Source organism: Cetorhinus maximus, chromosome 26, assembly GCF_964194155.1.
Source record: "Cetorhinus maximus chromosome 26, sCetMax3.hap1.1, whole genome shotgun sequence".
In the NCBI taxonomy this organism is placed as follows: Eukaryota; Metazoa; Chordata; class Chondrichthyes; order Lamniformes; family Cetorhinidae; genus Cetorhinus; species Cetorhinus maximus.
In genome coordinates, this window is record NC_135904.1 from 32,204,759 (window position 1) to 32,227,021 (window position 22,263).

Below are 22,263 nucleotides of genomic sequence, written 5' to 3' on the forward strand. Positions count from 1 at the left end.
CAGCATACAACGCACCGAGGTCAACACTGGTAGGGTGGCGGTTGCCATGGAGACCTTGGTCCAGGATGTCACTCCTGCACTGCTGTGGGGCCTCAACTCCATCGCTGATGCAATAGTTGGCCTCCAGCAGTGTGTATGTGAAAGGGGTGCTGGGCAGTTCAATCTCACTCCTGCTACCCCTTCTCCTCAAGGAGTCAGCCTGGAGCCCCCGGGCACCCATTGGGAGGAGAATCAGCAGGTGTACACTCCAGGCCCATCCATCCAGGTGACTCCAAGAGTGTCCGGCCAATCTGACTTCCCTCTTCCTGTGACCTCAGCAGCTCCAGCTCCACAGGCCGAGGAAGGTTCCCCTGCCACACAGCAGGACCCCGAAAGCAGGCTAGGGTCCTCCAAGTCTTAGCCCTGCAGAGGACGCCTGCCAAAGACATCACAGGCAGGGCATCACAGTCAGAAGGCTGCCTCCACCTCTGTTGTGAATGTCCAGGGAGCAATAAGACGCAGCAGCAGGGTTAGGAAAGTTATGGAGAATTAGCTGCACAGCCTGGGCACGAGTGTTAATCACTTGCACATAATGTTCACTATTGTAAATAAACTCCCAAGAATGTCTCCCTGCCTATGGCTCCTTGTCCTGATGAGCAGTGTTCGTGTCACTCAGATGTGAAACCTTTCTACACAAGATAAAGGCAGGTGTCTCAGTCCAGGGCCTCTTCCCTGTGCTTTGTGCAGCCTTCAGACCAAAGTGATGGTCCAGCCTCACACTCCCTGGACACATTACTGATGCCTGCACCTCGATGGTGCTGGTCATTGCTGCCAGAATGTTGTGGGCAGGTGTCACAGAGTTCCATCATTCTCTCTGTGTGGCTCTCAGCACCTTTAAGGAGGGCGTGGCCCCCATCTCCTCAGCATCTGTGACCAGTGACGCTGTGCTGCATATCCTGGTGGACTCTGGTGCTGAAGTCGGACAAAGCATCAGAACTTCTAAAGTTTTATGGCTGTGTCTCTATGATATGACCCTGATCGCAGAGCACAAGTGAGCTGCCCTCCATCAGACAGAAGTCAGACATTCTCAGAGACTGTGTGAAGATCTATGGAGTGTCCTAACTGCCTGTCGTAATCATCCTCCTGCAATTGAGCAACTATTAGGGCCTCCACTTTGTCTCCATGACAGGAATATTCTCACAGGGGGTTTTTGTGCTGTCATAAGTCAGACTGGAGTCAAATGTTCACAAATGCAATGTGAGGATATATGGGGCCACCTCACTGCATGTTGTCATCATCCTCCACAAATCTAGCAGCTACGAGGGCCTCCCGAGCACGCCTGCCTCGACTAGGCAGTGCGTGGGCCTCATCCCTGTCAACGTTGCCTCCGAGGACCTCCTCAGCCTCATCCCCATCGGTGTCCTCCTCATCGGAGGAGACATGCAGCTCCTCCATCTCTTCCTCAGCCAGCTCGTCTCCCCGTTGCAGCGCCAGGTTGTAAATGCTTGACACCCTCTGCAGACTGTATTGCAGGGCTCCCCCAGACCAATCCAGGCATCAGAACCTCACCTTCAGCATCCCGATGGTCAGCTCCAATATGGTGTAAGCTGCAGCATGAGCCTCATTATACCGTCACTCTGCTGCAGTCTGAGGCCGCCGCACAGGTGTCATCAGCCACACCCTCTGTGGGTGGCCCTTGTCCCTGAGGAGCCAACCCTGCAGCTTCTGTGGACACTGGAAGGCTCCAGGGATCTGAGACCAACTGAGGATGTTGGCGTTGTGGACACTCCCTGGAAACCGTGTGTACACCTGCAGGATGTGTTTCTGGTGGTCACGTAACAGATGCACATTCAGTGAGTGGAATCCCATGCGGTTGATGTAGTCCACTGTGTGTAGTGATGGAGAGAAGAGTGTCACATGAGTGCAGTCAATTGCTCCCTGAACCTGTGGGAATCCCGAGATCCAGGAGAATCCAATTGCTCTGGCATCCTGGCTGTCCCGGTCCCAGGTGACATGCACAAATTTGTGTGTCATGGAGAAGATGGCATCTGTGACCTCGTGGATGCATTTGTGGGTGGAGGCTTGTGATATCCCACAGAGGTCACCTGTGGAGCCCTGAAAGGAGCCACTGGCATAGAAATTGAGCACCGCGGTCACTTTCACAGCCACTGACAGTGGGTGTCCTCCATGTCCCCTCGACACCAAATCCTTCAATAAGTGACAGGTGTGAGCCACCAGGTCTCGAGACATGCGCAGTCATTGGCGACACTAGTTCCCGGTCATCTGCAGGAATGACAGACAGCATCTAGGTGTCACCAGGCGCCAACCTGCCAAGGCTCACTGTCGCTCCTGGGCAGTGTGTGTGGGAGCCCCAGATGCCCCTTCTTCCTGAGGCTGCTGCTCCTGCCTTTGCACAGCCAGGATTATCAATCGCTCTCTCCTCTGCCTTCTCTGCTCTCTGTAGGCCATCAGGCATACAGCTAGGTCAGCAGGCTCCATGCTCTTGATGTGGTCCTACTGCAGCATGAAAGGGAGAGAGAGACACTTGATAATCATGGGTGTACTTAGCACCTTCCCTGGCACTGTGTGACCGCCCCTTAATGCGTCCCGGAGAGTGCTGGTCACCCCTCGGACGGCCAGAGATGATTGCACTGTATGGCTGCCCTGTCAGCCTGCGACATGGGGGAGACAGCTCCTAACCGGGATGCTGAGATTGCAATGGGGCTGTGAGCACCTCCAGCAGTGACTGCGCCATGGCCAGTGTTGGCGAGGAGATTGTACAACGTGTGCAGCCTGACTGCTCCACGGTCCAGTAAAGTGGTCACGGACTCACAGTCTGTGCCGGGGAGGGGATGGGGAGGGTTGGAGGGGGGGTCATGAAGCCAGACCCCAATCATATCACTGTGGCTGCACCTGAACTGTCTCAGTTGCAGAGGAACGGTCAGTTTAAACAGCTGTCCCTAATGCATGGCCACTTCCCTCACCTACCCTGCCCCACCCCCTCAATTTCTTGTGCGCGGGATCCAACGCCAGGGCAGCAGTCACCCCCGGCAAAGCAACAGGCGACCCTGACGAGCTGTGGAAAACATTGCTGTTCACTCATCTCAGTTCCCCCAAAGTGAAGGCTGCCAAGCGCACGTTGCCTCAGTGCTGTTGTGAAACACGTCGACGTGCTTTCCTGCCGACGTAGACGGACAATCTGGCGGGGTCCAAGAGCCTGGTGGGATGGCCTTTTAATGATCTGCTGATGTATTACAATCGTGAGCTTCCCCACGTCCATTGGCGGGAAACGTGGCCCACCGTCGGCACACTGAGCGGACGATCCTTCCCGACGCCGTGAATCCAATTGCACCATGTTGTCCGCGCCTGCCAGCAGGCACAGAAAATTCTGCCCGATGTTTCCTCTGGCTGGGGGATGTCTAGAACAATAGGTCACAATCTCAGGATACGGGGTAGGCCATTGAGGACTGAGATGAAGAGAAACTTCTTCACTCAGAGGGTGATGAACCTGTGGAATTCGCTACCACAGAGGACTGTGGCGGCCAAGTCACTGAATATATTTAAGAAGGAAATAGACAGATTTCTGGACTCTAAAGGCATCAAGGGGTATGAGGAGAGAGCGGGAGTACGGTGTTGAGGTAGAGGGTCAGCCATGATTATATTGAATGGCGGGGCAGGCTCAAAGGGCCAAATGACCTATTTTTTCCTATGATTTTGAGATCCCAGGCCACCAACAGAGTTTTGTTCTGATGAAGAGTCATACGGACTCAAAACGTTAACTGTGTTCCTCTCCGCAGATGCTGTCAGACCTGCTGAGTTTTCCCAGCTGTTTTTGTTTTTGTTTCAGATTTCCAGCATCCGCAATATTTTGCTTTTAACAGAGTTTTTGTGATCTGGCACGACACTTTGTAAAGCCCAGGTGTCCCTCGTGTATTCTCTGAAGGATCTCGAGTCCTCAATCTCTCATCAGAAATCAGCAAGTCATCCACCACACTGAGATGTCTTCATTGCTCGAGGTATTGCTTCAGGGTGAGATTATTTGGAATGTATTCTGGCCACCCATTGATGCAGTGTTCCCGAATTTGAGCATATTCTTCATCAGCGTTTTGTGACTTCCAAATTTAATTTAGCTTTTGTGTTGTTACCTGCAGATATTTTGTGATCAATGAGGTATAGGACTCCACATCGTCCACAAAACCTATCTCCTCTTGTCCAGGATTTTCAATAGGAATGTGTGACAATGCGTCTGCTGTAGTTTGTTGTTTTCCTTGGACATGGTTGTAGCATTGAATCTCATCAATCCCAAACAAAATCTTTGCACTCTTGGCGGCATCTTTGCTAATTCTTTAGCATTTAATAACAATGGTTTGTGGTCTGACTCAATGATAGACTTTAGGCCTAAGACATTGCCGGCAACCTTTTCACAAGCCCGTGTCGCTGCTAATGCTTCTTGGTCAATTACAGCGACCTTTGTGCCATTCCAGTCAAGGTTCGAGATGTGTAATACACTGGCCTGCGTTTACCACCTCTCTGAGTCTTAAGGAGTGCTGCTCCTAGTCCAGTCGATGATGCACTTGCAGCAACTATCGTAGGCAGTCCTGGATCATAGAGAGCCAATGTGTCTGGAGAAATGAGCATCCCTTTTCCTTTTGACAGAAATTTGTTGATGTCCTTCCCAAAACTAAGTTTGGCCTTGCCTAAGCAATTGTCGCAGTGGTTCATTTACATGTGCCACATTAGGTAAGAACTTTCTCACTTGATTGACCATTCCCATTGTTACAATCCACCCTCAGATGAGGTTCCCCAAAGTCGTTCTGGCTGGCACGCCCCCAAACTGATATGCTCTGGGTGAGGAGGGATGAACCTGTCTTTATTCAGCGCCCCACCAACACCACCCCCCCCACCCCCAAGGCATTGGTCGCGACAAGATTTAATCTAAAAAGGATGCCTTTTCACGGATACATTTTTCCCAGACCCAATCGTTCTGGTTTTGAAGGGGCCAATTTGATCAGGCTTTCTTGAGTTAAATGCAAGTGTAAGTTTATTAACTATTAAAGGCAGGAAATGATAAAACACATACATTTATGTTTATACGGGTTAAAAGTAAGAATCTAGCTTGAAGTAAGTGGATATATATATTTTTAAAAGGGTATACGGAACAGTCCTTGATTTGTGGGGAGTAGGTAATTGAGTGTTTCGGCCATTGTAATTCGAGATTCCAGTAGAATTGACTTCAGTAGGCAAATGGTCAGTTTCGAGGTTCCAGTAGTGTTGAATCTGGTCGATGAATAGTTGGTTTCGAGGTTCCTGTAGGGTTGATTTCGGTAGAGAGGGAGAGAGGTCTTAATGACTGGAAAATGATGAGTTGCAGGGTCACTGTGTGTAGCTATTACTTCTGAGTCAAACTTCCAGTACTTGCTCTCTCTCAGAACGCCCACCAACAGACAGACACCGGGGCAGCTTTTCAGCTCACTTTTAACCCCTTCTTTGTATATTCCAAGTGGGAAGCGAATTCACCAGTCTGTCTGAGCATTGCTCACAGGATTTCTTGATGAGATGATACTCACCTCCCATTATGTCCCATTGTCTCTACCGGATGGAGCAAGTAGTTTCTGGATGTCTTTAGAAGTACCTTGTCTGGCAACAGGGTGGGGTCCCATCACCTCTTAGGGAGTCACCCTGCAGCATTCCAGACAGTGGCTTGCACATTCTTTACAAACTCAGGTCTTATTTTTAAAGTCCAATATTTCTGGGTGCAATTTGGTGTTTTTTCTTTGTTATCATGACACCATGAAGCATCAAATCTGTGTGGTGTTGCAAGGTGGTGGGAACCCTTTGATTGCTTTGGCTTTTTGAGGACCAGCTCTGACACCTGATGCATGGTCAATGTGTCCCAGGAATATAATGGTTGCTTGCAAGAACGCATATTTATCATTAAGAGCTAATCCCGCAAGAAGCAAGCATTGCGACACTGCTCTCACTCTGGCATCGTGCTCCGATGTAGTGGACCAGTGGATCAGGATGTCATCCATGTGATAGATGACCCTTTCTAATCCTTCTAGAATACTTGCCGTTGTCCTTTGAAAAAATCTCTGGTACCGATGGAATACGATTGAAGTCAGTAGTTTGGATTCTTTGTCCAAAGGTAGTCGTCAAAAGCCCCTGCACCTAGTTTTGTAAAAATTGTGCTTTTTGCTAGCTTTCCCATACTCTCATCCACAGCCACCATTCGGTGGATCTCTGTTTCCACCTCTTTGTTTAACTGTGTGAGGTCTACAGAGATATGCAGTGAGCTGTTGGTTTTAGTGCTGGAACCATACCTGAATACCAACTTGTAGGTTTTGTTCCAGGTGAGATGACTCCCTGACGCAACATTGCCTCAATTTCTTGCTTCACCATCTGTGAAAGTGGGTGTGGAACTTTCCTTGGGGTGAACAAGCCCACTGGTTTTGCATTTGGTCTCAGTGTGCTGTGATAAGCTGTTTCAGCCTCCCAAGTCCTCTAAATACTTTTGGAAATTCTGTCCTGAATTCTGTCAGTTTGCCTTGCCTTCCCAATTCATCTACTTTATAGATGAGTTACAGATCTATGCAAGCTTTTCAGTTTAATAGTGAACACACTTGCATTTGGATAAGTACAAAGTTTCTTTGGTTTTTCTTTCTTTGTACTGAAGTGTAGCAGTTAACTGTCCCTTGACCTTCAATTGAATGCCTCCTGGACTGTGGAGTCTTATGGTCGATGGTCGGAGGAAGTCTTGCTTTAGCTATTGTTCTACGTCTGAAAGTGTCATGTTGTTATAATGAAATAAGCACCAGTTACTCATTATGGATTGTGTAAAATTGTTGTGTGTTCATTGATTTAGACTATGCACAAAAGAATGTTTATATGTAGATAGTAGGCTTGAAGACATCAGCAGCAGAATTGTGTGTGTGTGCGCACGCTATGCTCAAAGGCAAAAATGAAACAAAAACTGGATAACATGACACACTTCCTATCTAGTGATGTCATGCTGCTATCCCTTAAAGGCATATTACAACATCCCCTTTTCTTTTTAAAGATACTTTTCCTCTTCCAAAGAAGTATAACTATTTACAATACATGCTCATGTTTAGTTACCATTACATAAATGTATAAGAATGGTGAATCTATGGGTGGAATTTTCCTTTCCAGAGACTAAGGATGGAATTGTCCCAGATTTGCACTGTGCAATTGCCGGTGTGAAAAAAGATGTTTTACCCACCAGCAGCAATGGCAAGTTTTCGCGCTGTATCATCCCCTTCCCATCTTATAAATTATGCAGTCACAGGAAACACGCCGGATCGCTGGTGGCTGGTCTTGAGTTTTCCCACCACATTTCCTCGCTGCTCCTCATGTCAGGTACCATGTTTAAATGGCAGCCGCATGCACACTGCTCAATGCTTGCAGCCCATAACTGCTCCGGTGAAGACATGGCCCTGAAACCAAGAAGAGTATAGACCCCCCTGATTTAGTGATGTATCCCTGGGATGCCTTCTGGATGTTGTGGAGGACCACCGCGATGTCCTCTACCCCGCTCTGGCCGCAGGAAGCCTATCTGTCTCACCACTCCAGCTTGGGAGGAAGTGGCAGAGGTGGTCAGTGCCAATGTTGCACACAAGAGCTTGGCCATCCAGTGCAGAAAATGGATGAATATTCTCATCCGTGTCACCAGGGTAAGTCAACCATCTCATCAATCTCAACTCACCCGCTCACAAGGCCATTACACATTCACTGACATCTCACTCACTGCCAGCTCAAGGGACATCACCACTCACTCTCTCACACACACCCTCACATCCCCATCTGGCCTCATCTCCTCTGGAGACTGCCTGCTCATCCCGTCCACGGCTCCCCTCAGCACAAACATATGACTGACATCCTTCTCATTTGGTGTGGCATGAGCCTTGCTCACACAAGCTCACGCACAGTCAAGGGAGAGGTCCCCGATCAGGGGTGGAGCTGGACATCAAGGTCCTCACTCTGTTTGAGAGTCGCGCGTTGGAGCTGGCCGGAAAGGACGTGGACCATTCCTGCAGTGACGGCGAGGTTGTCGGCAAATACCCACACCAGAATTCTGGACTTTATCACCCTTCTCTCAGCGGTACTCTTCCGTCCACTGTTCTGTGCTCAATGCAGGTGCTGTGCATTAATAATCTCCACTCTCTGCCCTAGGCACATCCGAATTGTTGTCCTCAGGCAACCTTGACCCTGACCCCAGCGCTGAGAGCACCTCGGATGAGGACCCTGAGGGCAGTATGGTTGAAGGCCCTTTACGGCGCTCGCCACACCTTCCACCAGCGCCGCGACTCACACCTCGATGGGACCTAGATGTAGAATATCCTCGGGATCACAATCTAGTGAGCACAGCACACGACCTGTTCCACAGCAGGTGGAGGCAGGGATATCCTTGGCCTCTGGTACACAGGGGACTGCTGGAGACAAGGAATCTGCTGAGTCCGTGTCAGCTGAATAATCAGCAAATGGAGGCCCTTGCAGTGATGTAGTTGACTGCTTGTTGCCATGGAGATCTATGTGCCACGTGAGTGCAGTCGATGGCACCCTGCACCTGTGGAAAACCAGAAATCAAAGCAAGTCCAAGCTCTCTTGCTTCCTGGCTGTCCTGATCCAGGGTGGAATGCAACACATCCTGTGCCTTCGCGAAGATGATGTCCATGACCTCCTGGATACACTTGTGCGTGGAGGCTTGTGAGATCCCACACAGGCCACCTGTGGACCCCTGGAAGGAGCCACTGGTGTAAGAATTGAGTGCCACAGTCACTTTCACAGCCTCTGGCAGTAGATACCCTCCATGTCCCTGTGGCACCACATCCTACAGCAGGTGGCATATGTGACCAACCAGTTCCTAGACATGTGCAGTTTTCAGCCACACTGGTTCTTAGTTATCTGCAGGAATGGCAAGCGCCGTCTATAGACCCTGGGTCTAGTTAGTTGCCTACGAGCGATGGTTCACTGTGGCTCTTCAGCTGTGTGTGCAGCAGGCCCTGTCACCCCTTCATCCTGAGGGAGGTGCTCCTCCCTTTGCCAGGCCAGGCACCTCCCCTACTCTCTTGTTCTTCTTCTCTGCTCCCTGTAAGCCATGAAGCATCCCGCTAAATGACCAGGCTCCATGATCCCGATGTTGTCCTCCAGCAGGATGAAAGAGCGAGACACGTGCGTTAGCATATGTGTCCTAAAAACCTCTCTTGGGTAAGTCTAAAGGCCCCTTCACGCATGCAGGAAAGTGCTTGGATGTCCTTTGTGTAGTGTGCTCATTGGCTGTCTGAAATCCCGCCCACATCCACCCCACTCCACTTGACCGATTGGCAGCAGCTTCGGCCACTGGACTGCATAATGGATATTGGTCCAAACCTTAGAAAAGATATTACAAGGGGCTCTGAGCACATCCACCAGTGACTGCGCCATGGCCACCTTTCACAAGGGGATTCTATAACTGGCCTAGTCGGCCAATTGTTGTGCTGCCCCCTAAAATGCACATTAATTTGCAGTTTGTGCCTGAGGGGTGAAAAGGTCTGGAGCGTTTTATGGCAGATTCTGCACTAGAGTACTCACTAGAGAGCTGCTTTGAGCTGCATTAGAGTGCTTAAGTTGGAGTTTGTTGAGTGAGAGACTTTTAAGGGCTAATTTATGTGTTAATTTCTATCTAACATCTTGTCTTTCTTTTGGGCTGGGAGAAGGTGAGTTTTAGTCCAGCTTTAAACAGGTGTTATACAGCTGTAGCTAGTTAATTAGAGAACTGGATTAAACAGGTTTTTAGAAGCTAGATCCAGAGAGCATAAAAACAGGCCATCTATGGTGCTGCCTTGTGTGGCAGCTTCGGCCACTGGACTGCAAGCTGTACTCTCAGCTCAGTAGCAGGCACTCTCCTAACGCACACTGCAAGGCTCGAACAATGATAGATATTGGTCCAAACCTTAGGAAAGACATTGCAAGGAGCTCCAATTTGGTGAGTTAGGGAGTTCAATGAAGAGGGAAGGAGGTGGTCCTTTCGTTTTCTAACTTTGCTCAAAAAGAAAAACAGCGGCCTTGGTAAGTAAGACCTGGTGAGTATTTCTACTGTCCTTAATATTCTCTAAACTAGAGGACGTAAAAGTAAAAGGAGTAATTCAAGTGTAAGTCATGGCAGGGCACCACAGCCACGTGGAATGCTCCCACTGTGCAATGTGGGAAGTATGAGGTATGAGTTGGCTAAGATAGATTGGGGAACTTCATTGAAAGGTGGATAGTCAATGGCTAATATTTAAGGAATTAATGTATGCATTGTAACAGTTATACATTCCTTTCTGGTGCAAAAACACAATAGGAAAAGTGGCCCAACCATGGCTAACAAAAGAAATTATAGATAGTATTAGATCCAAAGAGGAGTCATATAAAGTTGCTAGAAAAAGTAACAAGCCTGAGGATTGGGAGCAGTTTAGAATTCAGCAAAGGAGGATCCAGAGATTAATTAAGAGGGGAATAATAGAGTATGAGAGTAAACTTGCAAGGAACATAAAAGTGGACTGTAAAAGCTTCTATAAGTATATAAAAAGAAAAAGATTAGTGAAGGCAAATGTAGGTCCCTTAGAGTCCGAAATGGGAGAATTTATAATGGAGAACAAGGAAATGGCAGAACAATTAAACAACTACTTTAGTTCTGTCTTCATGGAGGAAGACACAAATAACTTCCCAGAAATGCTAGGGATCCAAGTATCTAGTAAGAAAAGGGAATTGAAGGAAATTAGTATTACTAAAAAAAATAGTGCTGGAGAAATTAATGGGGTTGAAAGCCAATAAATCCCCAGGCTCGATAATCCACATCCCAGGGGACTAAAGGAGGTGGCCATGGAAATAGTGGACGTGTTGGTTGTCATCTTCCAAAATTCTGTAGATTCTGCAACACTCCCAGCAGGATGGAGGGTGGAAAATGTAACCCCACTATTTAAAAAAGGAGGGGGGAGAAAACAGGGAATTACAGATTGGCTAGCCTAACATCAGTACTAGGGAAAATCTTAGAGTCTATTATAACGGATGTGAAAACTGGACACTTAGAAAATATCAGTAGGATTAGACAAAGTCAACATGGATTTATGAAAGGGAAATCATGTTCGACAAACATTCCAGAGTTCTTTTGAGGACATAACTAGTAGAATAAATAATGGAGAACCAGTGGATGTGGTGTATTTGGATTTTCAAAAAGCTTTTGATAAAGTCCCACATAATAGGTTAGTGTGTAAAATTAAAGCACATGGGATGGGGGGTAATATATTGGCATGGATTGAGAATTGGTTGACAGACAGGAGACAGAGTGGAGCGGCAGGCGGTGACTAGTTGGGTACTGCAAGGATCAGTGCTTGGGCCCCAGCTATTCACAATATATATCAATGATTTGGATGAGGGAACCAAATGTAATATATCCAAGTTTGCTGATGGCACAAAACGAGATGGGAATGTGAGTGATGAGGAGGGTGTTAAAAAGCTTCAAGACGATTCAGACAAGTTGAGTGAGTGGGCAAATACATGGCAGATGCAGTATAACGTGGATAAGTGTGATTTTATCCATTTTGGTAGTAAAAGTAAAATGGCAGAGTATTATTTAAATGCTGATAGATTGGGAAATGTTGATGCATAAAGGGACCTGGGTGTCCTTCTACACCAATCACTGAAAGCAAACATGCAGGTGCAGCAAGCAGTTAGGAAGGCAAATGGTATGTTCACCTTCATTGCGAGAGGACTTGAGTACAGGAGCAAGGATGTCTTACTGCAGCTGTACAGGGCCTTGGTGAGACCACACCTGGAGTATTGGGTGCAGGTTTGGTCTCCTTACCTAAGAAAGGATATACTTGCTGTAGAGGGAATGCAGTGAAGGTTCACCAGACTGATTCCTGGGATGGCAGGATTGTCGTATGAGGAGAGATTGGGTTGACTAGGTCTGTATTCACTGGAGTTTAGAAGAATGAGAGGGGATCTCATTGAAACATATAAAATTCTGACAGGGCTGGACAGGCTGGATGCAGGGATGATGTTTTCTCTGGCTGGGGGTGTCTAGAACAAAGGGTCTCAGTCTCAGGACGCGGGGCAGGCCATTTAGGACTGAGATAAAGAAAAATTTCTTCACTTAGAGGGCGGTGAACCTATGGAACTCTCAAAGGGTACCGGGAGAGAGTGGGGGTACGGCGTTGAGATAGAGGATCAGCCATGATCATATTGAATGATGGAACAGGCTTGATGGGCTGAATGACCTACTCCTGCTCCTATTTGCTATATTTCTATGCTTCAGGGGCTGCTGCCATGGAGCTTTCAAAGCCACATGTGCCCAATCGATTGCACCCTGTACGCTAGGGAAGCCGGAGATTGCTATGAAACCCAGGAATCTAGCAGCCTGGCTAGATTTATCCAGTGTGAACTACACATAATGATGAGCCTTACTGTAGAGGGCAGCTGTCACCTCCTTGGTGCCTTTCTATGTTGAGGGCTGTGAGATGCAGCATAGGTCCCTTGTGGATCCCTGGAATGACCTGCTGGCAAAAAAAAATTGAGTGTGGTGGTGACCTTCATGGGCACTGGCAGGGGATGGCCTCCCAGTCCATGCAGCATTTGGTCCTCCCACAGAATGCGGCAGAAATGAGCCACACGTCTCTTGACAAGTGTAGATGTGCATGGCATCGTCTCTCGCTCATCTCCAGGTAGGAACAGAATCTTCAGTAGACCCTTGGTTGTATGAGTCACCTCCGTGGGATGGGTCTGACCTCCTCATCCTTCAGGTCTTGCTGGGGCTCCCCTGGACCATGGACCTCAGGCTGGGCCCCTTCTCGATGCTGTGCTAGGTGGCGCCAGGCTTCTCCTCCTCAATCTAAGCGCTGCCATCAAGAAGGTAGAATTGAGCGCAGGCTCCATCATTCAATTCTTCTTCTTCCTGTGGATAGATAGATTCAACCGATTAATGAGGAATGGGCAACAATAGCAGACCTCCCAGTCGCTACCACAAAGTCACTGTCATGCTCTAGGTGCTTCAAAAGAGAGATCACTTGCCAGAGGAGACGTGGAGGAGGCTGAGAGCTCCTCGGCTGATGAAGACCTGGAAGGGAAGGAGCCTGAAGAGGGCGATGATAGGGAGCTTCTACATGAGGATGCGATCATGCTCTGTGCTACTTGCCTTTCCCTGATTCAGCGTTCCAGCTGAGGCACCACCTCACAGATCTGGGTACCCAAGATGCCAGGCCAGGTACTGTACATCTTAATTCCAGAGAGTCTGGAAGAGGCTTGAGCCTGTCTAGGATATATTCAATCCTACCTAACGCACTCCTGTCTGACCTGGTATACTGATTAAACCTAACCTGCACTTTCGGAATGACTGGATGTCCTTTGGCCTGTTAGCCATGATGATTGGAGAAAGCACCTTAGAGACTTTCATTGATCATCTTGCAGATATCCAGCTACTGTTCTCCCTTCATGGTTGGCTGCATCTTCCATTCTCACACTCCCCTCTGTTAATACTCAAATTGATCAACTTCGTTGTGAACCCAGTGACTCCTGCAGTCTCACGTTAAAGTGCTCCAAATGTCAGTGGCTCCAATTCCACCTTCTCAATAAACTTTTTCTGGGTTCTATCAGCTTAAACCCCATTTCCATGTTGTTACTCTCAGTAGTGTGAGGGTGCCTCCTGTTAGGGCCCCTGAGTCCAGCTGTGTGTACCTCTCACACTGCCTCATCCCCTCCTGTGCAGATTACTTACCAGTTTTGATTTTAAACTGTGTCATAACTCCAGGGTCTCAAGACGGTGATGCTGCATTGTTACTTTGACCCTCCTCTTGTCAGAGTTTGGGCCCTCTGACCTTCCTGGACCTCAGTATGTGCAGATAGACCTCCACCCGGTAATTCTCCAGCCTCCCCCAGTAACCTGGATCCCACTGTCATTGTTGTGGACATTCCTGCCCCCTGAACCCGTCATTGTTGATGCCCCCATGTCCTATGTGGACCTCAGCTCTCTCCATCTTGAAGCTGTGTGCACTGTGTGCATGGTCACATACAGAGGCCAACCCCCCACCACCCCCACAGAAAAGTTTTGAATAACCCCCGTTTATAACGTTTTTCCCATTTACAGGCTGCAGGTGACCCTGACCATCCCATCTGCAGCCCAGTACTGAGCCAGACACCCCCATCACCACTGGCTGTGAGACTATGACCCTGCACACCAAACTGTGCCTGATCCACACCGAGTCCCTCCCTGAAGTGGGAACAGGATGTGCATACCATGCTTAGCTCTGTAACATGGCCCACTGAGCCCTAGGAATGCGTTTAATCTCTCAACCTGACTACGAGGTTCACAGAGCCCCAGTATGGCCTTTAATCTCTCACCCTGACCTCTTGGCATCAGTCCAGGGGCTATGATTGTCTTTCACTCAGCTCTACGGCTCCTCAATGAAAGACTGCAAGACTGTTTCCCTCCCCCCAGCGTAGCTCCATGAGTCTCTATGCAACCCTTCCCTCTTGTGCCACACTAATAACCCCCCCTGCCCCTCCCCACATTTGTACTCTAGAATCTGCGTGCACCCTCTATCCTTCATGCAAATTGAATCCCATCCACCCCCTTCTGTGCCAGAGTTCTACTGTTCCATGTTAGGCTCCAGCTTCCCCACCTCTAATCTCCCCCGACCTGCCATCACTTCCCACCCACCATCAACCCTACCTTTCACCTCAGCTCTCTGTCATCTCTCCTACCCCAGGCACCATGCTGGGTTTAGAGTACAGCTCTCCCTGAGACTCTCAGCACACAATGTTGTCCTGCCGGAGTAGCCACGCTCAACACCCAAGGCAGCCACGGCAAGCGGATCAGCTCAACACCAGAGGCAGCCATCGTGAGCAGCCCCACCATATACCCCCACCAGAGTGGGCTAACCCTGGCATTGCTGAGGAACCGGATCAGCGCTGTAGCAGGGAGGCTTTGAATGTTACACTCACCTCAAAGTCACAGGTGAAGTGAGGGTGGACAGCAGCACGGCACTTATATCCAGTTGTGATTTAGATGAGTCAGATTTCTCGCTGGCGTGACACGTAATTGGGAGGGGGAGTGTGATTCTGGTGAGTTGCATTTTTAATGAGTATTCATGACATGGAAACACCTGCAAATGACGTCTCCGACATGGATTAGCGGAAAAGCTGACCCGCCATCAGCCCCCATGAAGGTGGCGAGGGGAAAATTCCAAATTCTTTTTCCACCAGTGAGAATCTGGCTTTTGGCCTCACTCCAAATCTTTTGCTCCCGTCCGCTACGAAACCCGCTGCTGGCAGGGCCGGAAAACTCTGCCCTAAGAGTCCCTAAAACACAAAGATAATGTCATGGTATGCCTAGATCTTGTCATGGTAACCTTGTTTGGAGGTTTCTTTAATTGCTCACAGTGATCTGTGGGATTGTTATTCTTGGATGTTGTTCCTGGTTGGATTTGGAATCTTATCCTAGATACAATAGGATGGTCCGGAGGCTGAAGATCTGGAATGGCTCTGATTTGTCCTCGGTTACACTTCACTGTTGTGCCTCGGTGTATAACGACTCCATAGGGCCTTGGTTCCGAACAAATCCTTGTCACCTCAGTTGGTTGCCACGTACCTTCTGTGGGATTCTGGATGCAAACTTGTTGTTCCAAGTCTTGGCAATTCTGTATCTGCAAGTTAATTGTGCAACTTGGTCATCTTCTCTTGTTCTCCAGTTTCTGAGAATGAGTAAGAGTAGATAAATCGGTGTGCACTGGCCTGCCAGACATGAGCTCTGCTGGTGATAGAATAGTTGCATTTAGAAGTGTTGATCTCAGATGTAACATTGCAATGTGTAGATCATGCTTGGTTTGTCTACATTTGAGAATTAGGGATTTCACCATGTGAATCATTCATTCAGCTAGGCCATTAGGTATAGGGTAATGAAGAGAAGAAATAGTGTGATCGATTTTCCACTTCCACTTATCCTGAAATGGCTTACCAATAAACTACAGACCATTATCTGTAATGTTCTCTCTAGGCGCACCAAATAAACTGAAAATACCACTTAGAGTGCAGGCGGCAGTTGCTCTTGACATATTGTGCAACTGTCGAAATATGGGCTACTTGGTGAAGTTGTTGAACATACGAAATAGGAACAGAATTAGGCCATTCGTCCCCTCAAGCCTGCTCCACCATTCAATAAGATCATGGCTGATATGTTTGTGTTTTGAGTTCTACATTCTCATCTAACCCTGATAATCTTTGATTCCCTTGCCTAACAAGATTCCATCTACCTCTGCCTTAAAAATATTCAAAGACCCCCACCTCCACCACCTTTTGAGGCAGAAAGTTCCAAAGCCACACAACCATCTGAGAGAAAAAAATTCTCCTCACCTCTGTCCTATAAGTGTGACCCCTAATTTTAAAACAGTTCCCCCTAGTTGTGGACTCACCTACAAGAGGAAACATCCCTTCCACTCTACCTTGCCAAGACCATTCAGGATCTTATATACTTCAATCAAGTCACCCCTCATTCTTCTAAACTCCAGTGGAAACATGTCCAGCCTGCCCAACCTATCCTCATAAGACAACCCGCTCATTTCAGGTATCAACCCAGTAAGCCTCCTCTTGGCTGCATCCATTTATATCTTTCCTTAAATACGGAGACCAAAACCGCATACAGTATTCAAATTGCAGTCTCACCAATGCTCTGCATAACTGAAGCATAATGTCCTTACTTTTCTGTTCAATTCCTCTTGTAATAAAGAGTAGCATTCGCTCTGAGCCGAAGTTCCTCTAGCCACAAACATTTCCTGCAGATGTGTTTGTCTCAAAGTTATCCTGGAGCTCCCATACGCTGCAGCCTTGACACATCATCTGTCCTGCCACCCTTAATGTGTTTTAAATAGTTACTTAATTATAGTATTCACTTATTTATGTTGGTGTTGTAAATATATTTTATTAACTTTGCCACCAAATTCTATACTATTTAAAACCTTAGGAATAGAATCGTGAGATAGTCAGCAAACACCTAGCTCCTTTCCCAGTAGTTGAGCAAGAACAAATTCCTACAGGACAAGAAAGATAGAAATAGCAAAAGGAAACAAACACCTCCTTACCCCCTTCACCAAACTCCCCCACTCACCAAACTCGCAGTCTGCACTCAGCTTCCTCAGCTGCACTCCATTTGCCTTAGCTGCACTAAAGAGGCCTTACTTATAGCCAACTGAACTGGTGCCAGCATAACCAGGTTCAACCAGTTAGCTAATTAACTACTCAGCTCTCACTTAGAGAGTGAGTTTACCCTGTCTAAGCTCCAAGAAAAAAAAGAACTTTGCATGCTTACACAGCACTTTCCAGTTACTGCTAATTACAGACTAGATTAGATTTCAAGTGTAAAAGTTAAGAACAAAATTATCACTTCAAACTCCCCGCTTGCCAAATTCCAAGTCTGCCCTTAGTTTCCTCAGCTGCACTCCATTTCAACGATGTTGACGATGAGCCGGTGCCATGGATGTGAAAACGGACAGGTGTGATTTTGGACCAAGGATGGATAGGAACTTCATATGGAATCAATGGTGCTTTGTGGTTCAGCACATGCTCTTGACATGCTTCACACTTCTTGACCACGACTTCAATGTCATTGTTCATACCCCTGCAACAGACAGTCTCGCTTGCAAGTCTGCTCGTCCGCTCTATGCATATATGTGAATGATGAAGTTGTGGAAGAAAATCACGTTGCAAAGATTCCGGTATGATGACATGACTACCTTTAAAAATGACTCCCCAGGAGATGCTTAGCTCATCCTGGTATGGCTAAAATGGTCACACGTGTTTGTGGACATGCTGAATTGAATCAAGCCACCCTTTAATGATGGTATCCAGTTTCTGTACTGTAGAATCCTTTGCCATTTCTTCTTGTAACTGCTGGCATTTGATTTGCGCAAAATGTACCAGATCAATAGATGGACTTGCATTCTCCTGCAAGCTTAACATTGCAGCTCCCTTGAACCTGCCAATTTCGTCTAAACAGTCAGGATATTTTGATGTTAAGCCATGAACTAAGGCAATAGGAGCAGTTTCTGAGGTTGATCTGTTGTAAGGGGTCTGACTGATTCTATGGATTGTCACTAGTGCGGGGTCATGGCCTGCTGGTAGGCCTGCAATCACTGGGCTTTTAGCCTCCACAGTGTCGAACATCTGTCAAGCCCAGGAGCATTGATTGTGCTTGCTCCAGGACTATGGACCCTGCACATGGAATTAGTGAACTGCTGTAGGCTGAAAGTTGCACAATCGTAGGTTTTGCCATGGCCTTCCATGTCTGTGGAAACATGTCTTTTAGAATTCACAGAAGAAGTTTGTGGCCACTTTCCCCATGTCAATCTTGGCCAACAATGGATAGTTACCAGCTTTCTTACGGCAGAAAATTTGAATCTTGGAAAACACGTCAGATAGTGTGACAGCACCTAAGTTTTCCACGAGATTGATGGTGCAAAACATGTGTTCACCCAACTTCGCCTCGCCATGCACATCATTGTCATTTTCTGGTTTGTCAATCACCTTTTGGATAGGTTTCTTGTTTGAAGGTACCGGTTGTGTACGGCCTCTTTGGATCAGTGCACAGCTTTTTGTAGCTACACCAGCCTTTGCTCGATGCACTGCTGCTGCCAATGACCCTTTCTGCCACATGCCTTGCATAATTGATGGAGAGCTGGGCATTTCCTTGGTGCATGCAGAGGGCCACACCCTCTACATGTCTCGCTAGGTTTGCGTGTTCCAGTGAATGTGCCAATTGGGGTGGTACTTAGGACCTGTGAGCTTTGTTGACCTGTGAGGATTACTTCATACTTACGTCCATCCATGCGTAGCTCTTCAATGCTATACGCTTTCGGCGTGACCAGCAGATCTCTCTGGAATGCTTCCATGGGAGTGGATGCGATCACTACCTGAACAATTCTGCCTGCTAGCTCTGCATTGAAAAATTCACAGTACATACCCTTTTCTCTGCATCTGCTGATGGAGGGGTCTATGGATTCTGTCGGCTGTTGTCAAAATGACACAAACTCTACTTGATGAACACAAAAGTTTAACCTGATTCTGAACTGGCCTTCCAATGGAGTCCATACTTTTTAGGGGATCCTTTAGCTCTTCCGCTGTTAATCCTGATGCATTCGGCCTGTGTAGACCTCCATTTCCAATTACTAGGTGAATTTTTGTGTCTTGCTTGTCTGGTTCAGACACGCCTGAATCAAGGAACCACAGCTCTGTACGCTGTTTAAACATTCTGAATATAGACAGTAGGTCAGCTGCATCCCAATTCAAACTGGGGAATTCTGTGGACATTCTGACAATATCCCTCTGACCTTCCTTCTCCTGAAGTACCTGGAATGAATGTCGCTGTAGCCACTTTTGTGCACTTTTCTGACCCCTGCCCGTTATAATGGTAACCTTCGCTGGCCTAATTTTTACGAGGGTTCTTTTCGTTTTTTTGTTTGACTCTCCCTCGCTCACTATCGATCCAGCCCATGCCCTGGTCACCAGCCTTTCCCGACTGAGCTAACATGGTACTGGCCCTCTAGACACACTGTCATAATCAACAAAAGGGATTTTCCTGCCTACTAGCTCTGTATTTGAGCACTATCCCAGCACTGTGTCTTCAAAGCTTTTCTGTGCTGACAATACGCTGATATTTCAACACTCTCCCATGCTGTGACTCCATGCGGTCTGACCAGAATGTCAAAGGTCATCTCATGCCTTGTTGGACAATCTAAGGCTGTTCACCAAGTCGTATCTGTACTTACTCTTGCTGACACGCTGTCTGACAACCGCTGAGCACCATGCCATGTTGTTATAATGGTATAAGCACCAATCGCTCACAAGGGAATTGTGTAAACATGTTATGAGTTCATTTATTTAGAGTACGCTGTTAAGAATATTTATACAAAGGTAGAAGGGGAGGTGTTGGCGTAGTGGCGTAGTGGTGTTGTCACTAGGCTAGTAATTTAGAGGCCCAGACCGAGGCAGCATTTGACCAAGTGTGGCATCAAGAGACCTAGCAAAACTGGAGTCAATGGGAATCAGGGGGAAAACCTTCCGCTGGTTTGAGTCATCCCTCACACAAAGGAAGATGGTTGTGGTCATTGGAGGCCAATCATTTCAGTTCTAGGACATCACTACAGGAGTTCCTCAGGATAGTGTCCTGGGCCCAACCATCTTTAGCTGCTTCATCAATGACCTTCCTTCCATCATAAGGACAGAGGTGGGGATGTTCGCTGATGATTGCACAATGTTCAGCACCATTTGTGATTCTTCAGATACTGAAGCAGTCCGTGTCCAAATGTAGTAAGACGTGGACAATATCCAGGATAGGGCTGACAAGTGGCAAGTAACATTCATGCCTACATGTGCCAGCCAATGACCATCTCCAACAAGAGAGAATTTAACCATCACCCCTTGACATTCAATGGCATTACCATGATTGAATCCCCCATTATCAACATCCTGGGAGTTAACACTGACTAGAAACTGAAATGGACTAGCCATATAAATACTGTGGCTACAAAAGCAGGTCAGAGGCTGGGAATCCTGCGGTGAGTAACTCACCTCCTAACTCCACAAAGCCTGTCCACCATCTACAAGGCACAAGTCAGGAGTGTGATGGAATACTCTCCATTTGCTTGGATGAGTGCAGTTCCAACAACACTCAAGAAGCTTGACACCGCCCAGGACAAAGCAAACTTCTTGGTTAGCACCCCATCCACAAACATTCACTCCCTCTACCACTGGCAACAAGGCAGGAGTGTGTACCATCTACAAGGTGCGCTGCAGGAGCTCACCAAGGCTCCTTAGACAGCACATTCCAAACCCATGACTGCTTCCATCTAGAAGGGCAAGGGTAAAAGACGCATGGGAACATCACCACCTGAAAGTTCCCCTCCAAGCCACTTACAATCCTGACTTGGAAATATATCACCGTTCCTTCACTGTCACTGGGCCAAAATCCTGGAACTCTCTCCCTAACAGCACTATGGGTGTACCATATACACCACATGGACTGTAGCGGTTCAAGAAGGCAGATCACCGCCACCTTCTCAAGGGCAATTAGAGATGGGAAATAAATGCTGGCCTAGCCAGCGAAACCCACATCCTATGAATGAATTTTAAAAGAGCTTGAAGACATCAGCAGCAGAGCTGCGTGTGTGTGCTTTGTTCAAAGGTAAACATGAATCTAAAATTGGGTTGCATGACACACTTCCCTACTAGTGATGTCATGCTGCTATCCCATCAAAATATATTACAACAGGAAGGACTGAAACTTCTGCTCCAGTGTCTAATTTGAATTTTGTTTTTATGTCCACTGACCATGTCTGGGCTCCAGTAGTTCCCATTAGCTCCTGTAATTTCTCCCAAGAATGGCACTTCATTTTTTTTTGCACCTTCAATTTCTTGAATGCTTCTTGCTTTAATTGGTTTCTCTTTTAAATTTCATAGTTGGGAGCTTTTATGTGGCAAAGAGCTTCAAAATGTCATCTCCTCTCACAGGAATGCTGCATTTTTGGCGGGACACTCTTCGTGGCTATGCTGCCTTTCCCTGCCACAGCATGAACACTGAGTAATGGCAGTCCCCGTGCATTCTTTGCTCTTTCCCTGTTGTTGTGTAAGTGCAATCCTAATCCTATGCCCTGCAAACTGCACTGTGTCAGTCATTTCTTTCCACGAAATCTCCCTGTTGCCTCAAATAAAGATGCAATTTTACTTTCTCACTTCTGCCTGCCTTATTAAATGCACAGCTGTTAAATCCTCCATCAACTGTAGAAAATCTAATTGCCTCCTCTAAACCTCCTATAACAATGCAATCCTGAATTAATTCATCTCTCAGGGCTCCATATTCGCAATTCTCAGCCAGTCGATATACATTGTTAATGAAGGAATCTACGTTGTCTCCTGATCTTTGGGTGCATAGAACGAGAAGAACCATAGAAAAGTTATGGCGCAGAAAGAGGCCATTCAGCCCATTGCGCCTGCACTGGCCAAAAAGAGAAAAGAGAAACTAGCCGCTCATTTTAATCCCACTTTCGAGCACCTGGTCCGTGGCCTTGCAGGTTACAGCACTTCAGATGCAGATCCAGGTACTTTTTAAATGAGTTGAGCATTTCAGCCTCAACCATCAACTTAGGCAGTGAATTCCAGACCCCCACCACCCTCTGGGTGAAAAGGTTTTTCCTCATGTTCTCTCCAATCCTTCTACCAATCACCTTAAATCTGTGTCCCCTGGCAATTGACCCCTCAGCTAGG

At 47.4% G+C, this 22,263-nt stretch overlaps 1 long non-coding RNA gene across 1 annotated transcript in view; it reads left to right on the forward strand.

Moving 5' to 3' along the window:
* The first annotated feature begins 2,873 nt into the window (after positions 1-2,873).
* The window catches only part of LOC144668193 (uncharacterized), a 39,589-nt gene continuing 20,199 nt past the window's right edge, over positions 2,874-22,263 (forward strand). The window contains exon 1 of the long non-coding RNA XR_013573453.1: positions 2,874-3,995. This is a non-coding gene — a long non-coding RNA (uncharacterized LOC144668193). The remainder of the gene's footprint in view (positions 3,996-22,263) is intronic.